Below are 10,890 nucleotides of genomic sequence, written 5' to 3'. Positions count from 1 at the left end.
CATTTCTTTACTGATAAAATTGAAATAATCAGAAATAAAATTGGACTTATGCAATCTGTACCTCAGAAAACAGTGTCTCATAAATTTCCTCACATGCAACTTCAATCATTCGCTGGGAAAAGAGGTATTCCCTTGCAATCTCAGAACCTCTTTTTTTTGTGATTAACATTTTTATTAATTTTTCAAAACAAAGAAAAACAAAACATTTATACAATGATTCAACATTAACTCCCACTATTTCCCCTCCCCAATCAAGAAACCCACCCGACCTCAAATGAACATCCCAGTGGTTTTACATAAGTACACACATATACAGAGAATAAAATAATAATAATAAATATATATATATATATATATATATATATATATATATATATACACACACACACACACACACACACATACATATATACACACATACACATACACGCACACACACACACACATATATATATATACACACATATACATACGTACATACATACACATACACATATAATAAACATACAACTCTAAACTATACCTCTCTCTCCACAGACCCACTGCGAGAGCCCCCCAAAAACATCAAATATCTACCCCATTTCCCAATAAAAGAATCCCATATCCCCAGCCTTCTACATGTTACCTCTTCGAAGGCTGCCACCCTTCCCATCTCCTCGCACCACTCCTGAATTGAGGGTGCTCCCACTGACTTCCAACCCCTTAAAACAATCTGCCTGCCTATCATCGCACTGGTGAGGACCCAATTGTTTATGTATTTGTCACCTATGTCGATGACCGCCCCATCACCCAAAACACAAAGTCTGGGGCAACACTCTGTACCTTCAACCAAAATTCTTGAATCTCAGCGCACCACCAAAAAACATGGGCCATGTCTCCACCCTCTGATTGGCATCGACAGCAGGTGGGTGTGCTTTAAGACCAAGCCTATACAATTTAGAGGGGGTCCAATAGAACAGATGCAAAATCTTGAATATATAAGGAGCACCCTTGCATCTCTCGATGCAGTTTTTATGTTTTTTAAAATCCTAGCCCATTCTCTCTCCTCCAAATCCAGGTTTAAATCTTTCTCCCATAATCTCTTGAGAGTGGTTGAGACTCCGTCTCCCAGACTCTGAATTAATAAGGAGTAATACACTGATGCCTCATGGCCCTTTCCAAAAGCAGAAATCACCTCTCCTAGAGTATCTGCTGCTTTAGGGGGGTGTATGCTATTCCCAAAAATAGTACGGAGCAAATGGCGTAATTAAAGATACCTAAAAAACTGAGATCTGGGGATCCCAAAATATTGAACCAGATTTTCAAAGGATCTCATCACACCGCTCTCATAAAGATCACAGAGTGAATTAACCCCCCTCGCAATCCACTCTGACCAACAAAAAAGGGACTTATTAATGCATAGTTTGGGGTTTAGCCATAGGCTCGAGGCAACATTTAGATAAATATCTGAATTAAACACTCTGGACACTTTTGTCCATACTGAGTGCAAATGTGAAATAACAGGGTGTGATTTAACTTCTCTATTTAGTGTGATGGAAAGGCTTTGCAATGGCAAAATAGGGGCAAGAAGTTCTTGTTCAATGCAGAACCTGGGAGGGGCTCTTTCAGGTGGAAGTGACCAATGAGCCAAATGTCTGAGACCCAATGCATAATAATAAAACAAAATCTTGGGTAGGCCTAGCCCACCTTTGTCAATCGGCCTATGTAACTTATTGAAATGTAGTCTGGAGCGCTTACCACTCCACATGAAAGACTTTGCTATGCTCTCAAATTGCTTGAAATAAGAGAGGGGGACATCTAACGGGAGAGGCCGTAGCAAGTAGTTAAATTTTGGAATACAGTTAATTTTAATAACATTAACCTTCCCAATCATCGATAAATGTAATGAAGCCCACCTCTCTACATCGCTCGAAAACCATTTTATTAAAGGGTCAAAATTAACTCTAGCTAAATCAGACAAATTTGTTGGGAATAAAATGCCCAAATACTTAATGCCCTGTTTGGCCCATTGGAAGGCGCCTGGCTGGAAGGCCGTTACTGGACAGTACACTGTCAAAGCCAAAGCTTCGGATTTAGACCAGTTGACTTTGTATCCTAAGGATTTGGAAAAGGAATGAATAATTCTGTGGAGGCAAGGCATACATTTAGTAGGGTCAGAGACGAATAATTAAATATCATCTGCATAAAGCAGAAGCTTATGCGCCATGCCTCCCGCCATCACCCCTGGAAAACCATCCTCCTTTCTTATCATGGCTGCTAATGGTTCCAGGGCAAGAGAGAACAATAATGGGGAAAGAGAGCAACCCTTACGGGTGCCCCTATCCAGAGTAAAATAATCTGAAATTAATCTATTTATATGTACCGCTGCTACAGGGTGTCTATAAAGTAACTTGATCCAACCAATAAACGTACTCCCGAACCCATACATTTCCAAAATCTTAAAAAGATAATCCCATTCTACCATATCAAACACCTTTTCGGTGTCAAGTGAGATGGCAGTGACCGGAGTCTGATCATTTGCCACTGACCACATGATATTGATGAAACGCCTAATTTTATCAGAAGAGCTATGACCCTGAATAAACCCCACCTGATCTATATGTATAAGAGATGTCATAACTTTACTTAATCGGTTAGCCAAAATTTTAGCCAAAATTTTTACATCTAGCTGGATCAGGGAAATTGGACGGTAACATTTACACTCATTTAGATCTTTGTCCTTTTTAAGAATCAGACTGATCCGGGCATGTGTCATGGTTGGTGGAAGATTTCCATTCTTTAATGATTCAGTATAAACTTCTAACAAAAGTGGAGCCAGTTCTGTAGCATAAAATCTAAAAAATTCAGCGGCAAAACCATCTGGCCCCAGAGCCTTGCCTGTAGGTAAGGACTTAATTGCCTCGTAAAGTTCCTCCAGGGTTATCTAAGAATCAAGAGAGTTTATTTGCTCATTCGTCAGTTTAGGGAGTTCTAATGGTTCCACAAAGTTTCTAATATCTTCATCAGTAGACGAAGATGTGGAACTATGGAGATCAAGATAGAATTCTTTAAAGGCATTATTAATATCAATGGCTGAGTTAAAAATTTCACCACCAGCAGATTTTACTGAGGGAATGGTAGAAAAAGACTCTCTCTCTGTTTTATATATCTAGCCAAAAGCTTCCCTGCTTTGTCCCCTGACTCAAAGTATGTCTTGCCCTGAACAACCAAAACTCCACTTTCCGTGACAAAATAGTATTAAATCTGTATTTCAATCAGGTCAATTCTCTGAGACCATCAGATGACATTCAGCGCTTCAGCTCCGCCTCGGCACTTTTAATATTTCCTTCCAACTCCACAAGTTCTCGTGCTTTGGATTTTTTTGGTGAATGAGGCATACTGTATGATCCGACCCCTAAGAACCGCCTTAAGTGCCTCCCAAGCCACACCCACAGAAGATACTGAGGACCAGTTGGTCTCCATATAAACATTGATTTCAGTCTTTAACATTTGTTGGAAATCAGGATTTTGCAAAAGGGATTTATTAAAGCGCCAACTATATGATTTATTTTTCTCTGTATGTGGCAACATCTCTAAGTTCACCAGAGCATGATCTGAGACTAAGATATTTCCAATTGAGATGAACACAACAGATGAAATGAGGGACTGAGATATATTAAAAAAAATCTATTCTAGAGTAAATCTTATGAACTGATGAAAAAAAAAAAGTATAATCCCTACCATATGGGTTCAGAAGTCACCAGATATCTGCAAGACCAAGATTTGTACAGATCCTGTGAAGCATCAGTGTTGCTCTAGGGGGTTTATACACTTTTGCTTCACTATGATCAAGGACTGAGTCCATCAAAAGATTAAAGTCTCCTCCCAATATTATATCATGAGAGATGCCAGCAGCTTGCAACATCCCATCAAGATCTATAAAAAAGCTCTGATTATCAACGTTAGGTGTTAGGTGATATTAGCCAAAATCAAACTTTGCCCCTGAATTTTTCCTAAAACAACAATGACTCTTCCTAATTTATCTTTAATATGTTTGAGACATTTGAATTGAAGATGCTTATTTATCATTGTAATGACTCCCCTGCTCTTACTTGAACCAGCACTAAAGAAAACATGTCCACCCCATATCTTACCAAATTTTTCAGCTTCCTGCAGGGAAAGATGTGTTTCTTGAAGAAACACAATATCATATTTCTTACGTTTAAGAAAATAAATAACGTTCTTTCTTTTTATAGGGTGCCCCAACCCATTCACATTCTATGTGGAGAGAGACAATTTATTCATATTAACATTTGAAATATTGATATAATAAAAATAAAAAAAATGAGTGTGTCAAAAACATGATTACACAGACCACATTCCCCATTAATGCAACAATCAAACCCCAAACTTCCCCACGAAAAAAGAAAAACGTGAGCATTAACCCCGCGCATGACAGCGACAACCGGCGACAATCCCTCTAAACTCAAAGAGCCCATGTACGCATGCGAGAACCCCCGCGACAACTTTGCCATCAGATTATTCAAGTCCGGTTTTTCTGCACAAATTTTGTGAGGCAAAATTACATAACAGAAAATACTTTGTAAAACAGACCCCAGCCAACAGGCAGAATAACAGAAAAAACATGTAGATTTATTCACAGAACTGTCTCGAAGGTGTGTTCCTCCACAAAATAAACTCCAGCTGATATAAAGCTGTTCAGTTTTCTCGGATAGACAAACAATTGCTCAGTGAGCCAGTTCATGAGTGCAGCAGATGAGGTAATCATTCTACTAGGAGGCATAAGCACAAAGAACGAACAGATTTAACCACAACTGTCCCGAAGTAGTGTAATTCCACAAAACAAGCTCCAGCCGCTAGGCGGAGCCAGCACGATAAACAAAACTGGCATCCCGGTTCCTTGGATGATCAAAAGCCAAACTAACTCGGAGGCCGCGAAAAAAAAAACCCCACCATAACTTACTCAGCCGTCAACTTTATAAAAGACGTCCTTTATGTGAGCATGTAGATATTTTGCAGTTTGGCTGAGAACATCAATGCAAAAGCGATCTTCTGTTGGTGTAAGAGTTTCTTGCATTCCCTGAACCGATTGCGTTTCTCTCTTGTCGAATTCGCAAAGTCCGGGAACAAGAAAATATTATGGTTCTTCCAAGAAACCTTGGCACAACACGAGATCTTTATCGGATGATTTCAGAAATTTGGCCAGAATGGATCGAGGCCTGTCTCCCTCAGCAGATCTTCGAGCCGGGACTCTGTGAGCTCGCTCGATTTCCAGCTTGTGGCCTGTTATGTCGAGCAGACTCGGGAAAAGGTCGTCTAGGAATTTCACCATATCTCTGCCCTCTTCATGCTCAGGAATTTCAACAATTCGTATGTTATTCCTTCGGCTCATATTTTCGAAATATTCCAGTTTTTCCAAAATTAATTATAATTCTGTTTTGGACGCGGGCGTATTAGTGGATAATTCCCTTTCCGATGACTCAAGATAATCGATTCGTTTTTCAACTTCTGTCACTCTTGTAAACAACTCAGAGAATTTTGTTTCCATCGCCATAATCGATCAACGTATTACAGCGAGATCCTCCAAGTCAGCAACAACCTTCGTCAGCATCACCGAGATGTTGGACAGTTGACGCTGAATTTCATCTCCCGACGCGCCATCTAAATCGAGTCCCCAGCTCGCAGTCCCGTCAGAGGCCTTAGCTTGAACACATAAGTGTCTTTTAATGTCTCCAGAGTCTGAGGATTTTGACTTCTTTGCCATGTTTACCTCAAAGAGCAAGTATGTAACTGGGTGTATCGAATCTCACCGGATCACAACATGAAAATAATAAAAAAGTAGCAAAGTTCACAGAGCTCGTGTCTCACACGTCTGCCTCTCACATGGCGTCACTTGAACTCTCAGAATCTCTTCTTAATATTAACTCCTCGCTATCCTTAGGACATGTCCCAAGAAAATTTAAAATGGCAGTTATCAAACCGCTTATTAAGAAGTCACAACTTGATCCTGGAGAACTGGCTAATTATAGACTGATTTCAAATCTCACGTTTATGTCGAAAATACCAGAAAAGGTAGTGTCCTACCACTTATGTTCATTTCTACAGCGAAATAGTATATCTGAACAATTTCAGTCCGAATTTAAGCCCCATTATAGTACAGAGACTGCACTTATCAGAGTTACAAATGACTTGCTCTTATCATCTGATCGCGGCTGCAGTTCACTTCTAATGCTTTCAGATCTTAGTGTGATTTTAGTCCTTTCCTGAGGAATTCAATGGATCACCAGCTAAACGTGAGGGATTTCTGCTCCAACTACAACTTTGCCCCTCGAGCCTGCCACAGCTCATCCTTCCATGGCTTCACCTCTCGAGCCTCCTACAGCTCCGCCTACCACTGCTCCGCCCTCAGAGTCCTCCATAGCTCCAGTCTCCAATGTGGGGTCACCAACCAGACCTCCTGACCCTGTTCCAGCTCTGTGGTCATCAACCAGGTCTTCTGATCCAGTTCCTAACCTGAGATGGCCTCCTGGGTCTCCTGGCCAGCCGCCTGATCCGCTCTGGTCTTCTGGGTCTCCTGGCCATCTGCCTGATCTGCTCTGGTTCCCTTGGTCTCATGGCCGGCCGCCTGATCTGCTGTGGTCTTCTGGGTTTCCTGACCATCTGCCTGATCTGCTCTGGTATCCCTGGTCTCATGGCCGTCCGCCTGGTCTACTCTGGTTCCCTTGGTCTCCTGGCCATCTGCCTGATCTGCCCTGGTTTCTTTGGACCCCGGGATAACCTGATCGGGATCGGGAGCTGATTGCGGGGGGGGGGGGGGGGGGCTCTGTCATGAATCCTGCCTTTGTAGTTTCCTCCCACTCACCACCTGAGGGCTCCATCACCTGAATATTGACTTTTACTCTCTAAACTCCATTTCCCATTATCCCCGTACCTGGCACTGATTACCTGCCTACCTGTTCCTCATCTAGTCTGCTATTTAAGTCTCACTCTCACTCACTATCATTGCGAAGTCTTGTTTTGCCCTGGCTGATATCTCTGTGCATTATCTGTGTTTATTGTATCTACTGTGTATGATCCTGGACTGTTTACTCTGTTTTGACCCTATTTGCCTATTACTGCCTTGTTTATCTGGATATAACCTGTGATTGTCTGCTGCCTGCCCTCTTGCCTGTTTACTGACTACCTCACTGGATTACCTTGGATATTACTGTTGCTGGTGATTGACCCCTACCTGCCTGTATTACTACGTTAATTGTCCAAAGCTGCACATGGATCTCAACTCTATTGACTCATCATTACACTACCACTTTTTCTATGTAAATGAGGAATTGTCAAACCAAATAAAAGTATGGAGTGCCACAGGGATCAAATTTAGTTCCTCTGCTTTTCTCCTTGTATATGCTTCCCCTGGGAGATATTATCAGGAATCGTGGAATAAGTTTCCACTGTTTTGCCGACAATACCCAACTTTATATTTCTTTAAAATATGACGAAATTTCACAAAAAAGAGTGTATCAATTAAATCAAAGATTGGATGGCCATACATTTCCTTCTATTCAATTCCGACAAAACAGAGGTACTAATTATTGGACCAAAAAACCTCTAAAAATAAGCCACTAAACTATAATTTGACTCTTCAGTGGATTTACTGTTACATTGTCTTCAACAGTGAAGAACTTAGGTGTTATATTTAATACCAGTCTGTCCTTTGAAAATCAAATGACCAATGTTTGTAGAACAGCATTCCTCCCCCTAAGAAATATTGCTAAATTACGACACATGCTCTGTTGCTGATGCCAAAAAACTAATTCATGCATTCATGACCTTAAGACTAGATTATTGTAATGCATTACTGGGAGGATGTCCAGCAAGTAAAAAAAAAAAAAAAAAAACATTAAAAAAAATTCAATTGGTTTAAAAACTTCAATTGGTTCAAAATGCAGCATCCAGAGTGCTGACTAGATCAAGAAATATGATCATATTAGCCCCATTTTATCATCGTTATATTGGCTTCCTGTTAAATTTCATTTACATTTTAAAATTATATTAACTATGTACAAAGCTTTGAATGGTCTAGCTCTGCAGCACTTAAGTGACCTTCTACCACATTATATTCCATCACTTTTATTACGATCGCTAAATTCTGGCCTGTTAATAATTCCTAGAATATCAAAACCCACAAAAGGAGGTAGATCCTTTTCATATTTGGCTCCTAAACTATGGAATAGTCTCCCTAACACTGTTCGAGATGCAGACACACTCACTCAGTTTAAGTCTAGACTAAGACTCATCTATTTAGCTAGGCATACACCTAATTTATCCTCAACTCACAATTAGGCTGCTTTAGTTAGGTCTGCCGGAACCAGAAACACTGATCATGATCTATAACTCTGCATTAACTTGAATGGCATCTATGCTAACATTATTCTATTTGTATCCCTGTCTCAGCCTCAGGACACCTACCCTGAGGTTACCAGAACCGGCTGGATCCAGCTCCATTCGTGCTTCATGTTGGACTCCACTACTACATGTCTCTTAGTGATGATGACTTAATGCAGCCGGTGCCAGCCAAACATCACTTCAGTCTATTACGATGGACTACAGAGGATGAACTGATGCCAACTCCAACCATTTGACATGGGATACATCATATGCCATTGCCTGAACCTTGGACTTAAAATAGAACTCACCGAAATTACCGGGCGGTTGAACTGCGATGCACCTCACTGATCTCTGCCTGCATCACCTCGGTCTAATGATGGACTACACTCTTATAATGGAATACACAGACTATCAATTAATTGCCAACAAAACCCTTCATCAGTCAACTAACAAAGGACAATGCATCTATGTGAACTTCTGCAGTTAATCCAGGATGAACTTCAAAGACATTAGTCATTAATCTTACAGTTCTTACAAAATCTTTGTTTAAACACTGACCCTTAACACTTAGCTTAATCATTTTAAACCATGACTTGCACTATACATAAGTAATATTGGCATTATATTCATGATGTTAGCCAGAGGGGAACTGGCCCCACAGTGAGCATGGTTTCTCCCAAGGTTATTTTTCTCCATTAACTAACATCTTATGGAGTTTTGTGTTCCTTGCCATAGTCGCCTTCGGCTTGCTAACTGGATATCTAAAAATAATTATTATTTAATTACTTAATTTTAAACACAATTCACAATCGTATTTTATCAAATTACACAATGATGGCTAAGACATTATAGATATTACATTTTCATTTTCTGTTAATGCATGATTTTCTGTAAAGCTGCTTGAAACAATGTGTGTTATGAAAGGCACTATACAATAAAAATGACTTGACTACTGATGTAAAAAACAGCACCATCACTATTTGAAAAAAGTCATTTTTGATCAAATCTAGATCAAAAATTTCCAGCAGCCATCACTCCAACAGTAATCATGCTAAATTGCTAATTGGCACTAGAAAATCACTTGCCATTATATCAAACAGCTGAAAGCTGTTTGGTTTTTTAAATTAATCTTAACATTGTCTTTTGTGTTTGTTTTTGAGTTGCCACAGTATGCAATAGACTGGCATGACTTAAGATCAATACTAGGTCAAAAATGGCAAAAAAGAAACAGCTTTCTCTAGAAACTTGTCAGTCAATCATTGTTTTGAGGAATGAAGGCTATTTCATACAAAGGTATACACAGTCTTCAAAGACAAAGGACAACTGGCTCTAACAAGTACAGAAATTGATTTGGAAGGCCCCAATGTACAACTAAACAAGAGGATAAGTATATCAGAGTCTCTAGTTTGAGAAACAGATGCCCCACATGGCCTCAGCTGACAGCTTCATTGAATTCTACTCGCTCAACACCAGTTTCATGTACAGCAGTAAAGAGAAGACTCAGGGGTGAGGCCTTATGGGAAGAATTGCAAAGGAAAGCCACTTTTGAAACAGAAAAAAAAAAAATGTTAGAGTTGGCAAAGAAACACAGTGTAACACAGCTCACAAACAGAAGGGAAGGAGAACACAGGGAAGCAGGTTCAGGAAAAGACTTTTAATTGGCCACTTCAATGCTTTACAACTTCACAAATGTGTCAGCTTTACAGGCAAGTAGACTTAAACTTATTAGCTTCACAAGCATGTAGTAACTTAAAAACATCAGCTTCACAAACATAACAGATTAAACGTAGCAGCTTCAGGAGCTCCATGGCCTTCCTTGTGCCAGACTCTCTCCCTCTCTCTGCTGGTGGTGTGGGTGCTTATATGCTGCTCTCCCCATGCTCACTGGAATTAGAAACAGGTGTTAAACATAATCTAGCTCAGGTGCAAGCGCCCTTACCGCTTTCTCACTCTCCGGATGGATGCTTGACCACACCCCCGCTGCCACATATCCCACCGCCCGACTCAGGCCGGGGAGACATCCGGCCTGTCTACCACTCGCCCCATTTCTGGAAAGGAAGTCGGCGACAGCCATCTGTGCTCCCGGTCTCTGGGTCACCTTGAACTTAAATGGCTGAAGAACCAGTTACCAACGAGTGATCTGCACGTTGGTATCCTTCATGCGGTAGAGCCATTGGAGTGGGGCATGATCCGAGCAGAGGGTGTAGGCCCACTCCAACAGGTAGAGTGTGAGGACCACCCACTTGATGGCGAGACACTCCTTTTCTGTACTTAGTCTCCCTCAGTGAGAGCTTGCGGCTAATGTACAGCACCGGGCGCTCCTCCCCCTCCACCACCTGCAAGAGCACAGCCACCAGCCTTCTGTCTGAAGCGTCCATCTGCAAGACAAAAGGGATAGAGAAATCAGGTGAATGTAAAAGCAGCCCCCCGCAAAGTGCCGCTTTAACCTGCGTGATCGCCTGTTGACACTGCTCCATCCACTGGACAGGGTCTGGAGCTCCCTTTTTA

This window comes from Myxocyprinus asiaticus, chromosome 29, assembly GCF_019703515.2.
Source record: "Myxocyprinus asiaticus isolate MX2 ecotype Aquarium Trade chromosome 29, UBuf_Myxa_2, whole genome shotgun sequence".
Classification (NCBI taxonomy): domain Eukaryota; kingdom Metazoa; phylum Chordata; class Actinopteri; order Cypriniformes; family Catostomidae; genus Myxocyprinus; species Myxocyprinus asiaticus.
This window is presented reverse-complemented; position numbering follows the sequence as displayed.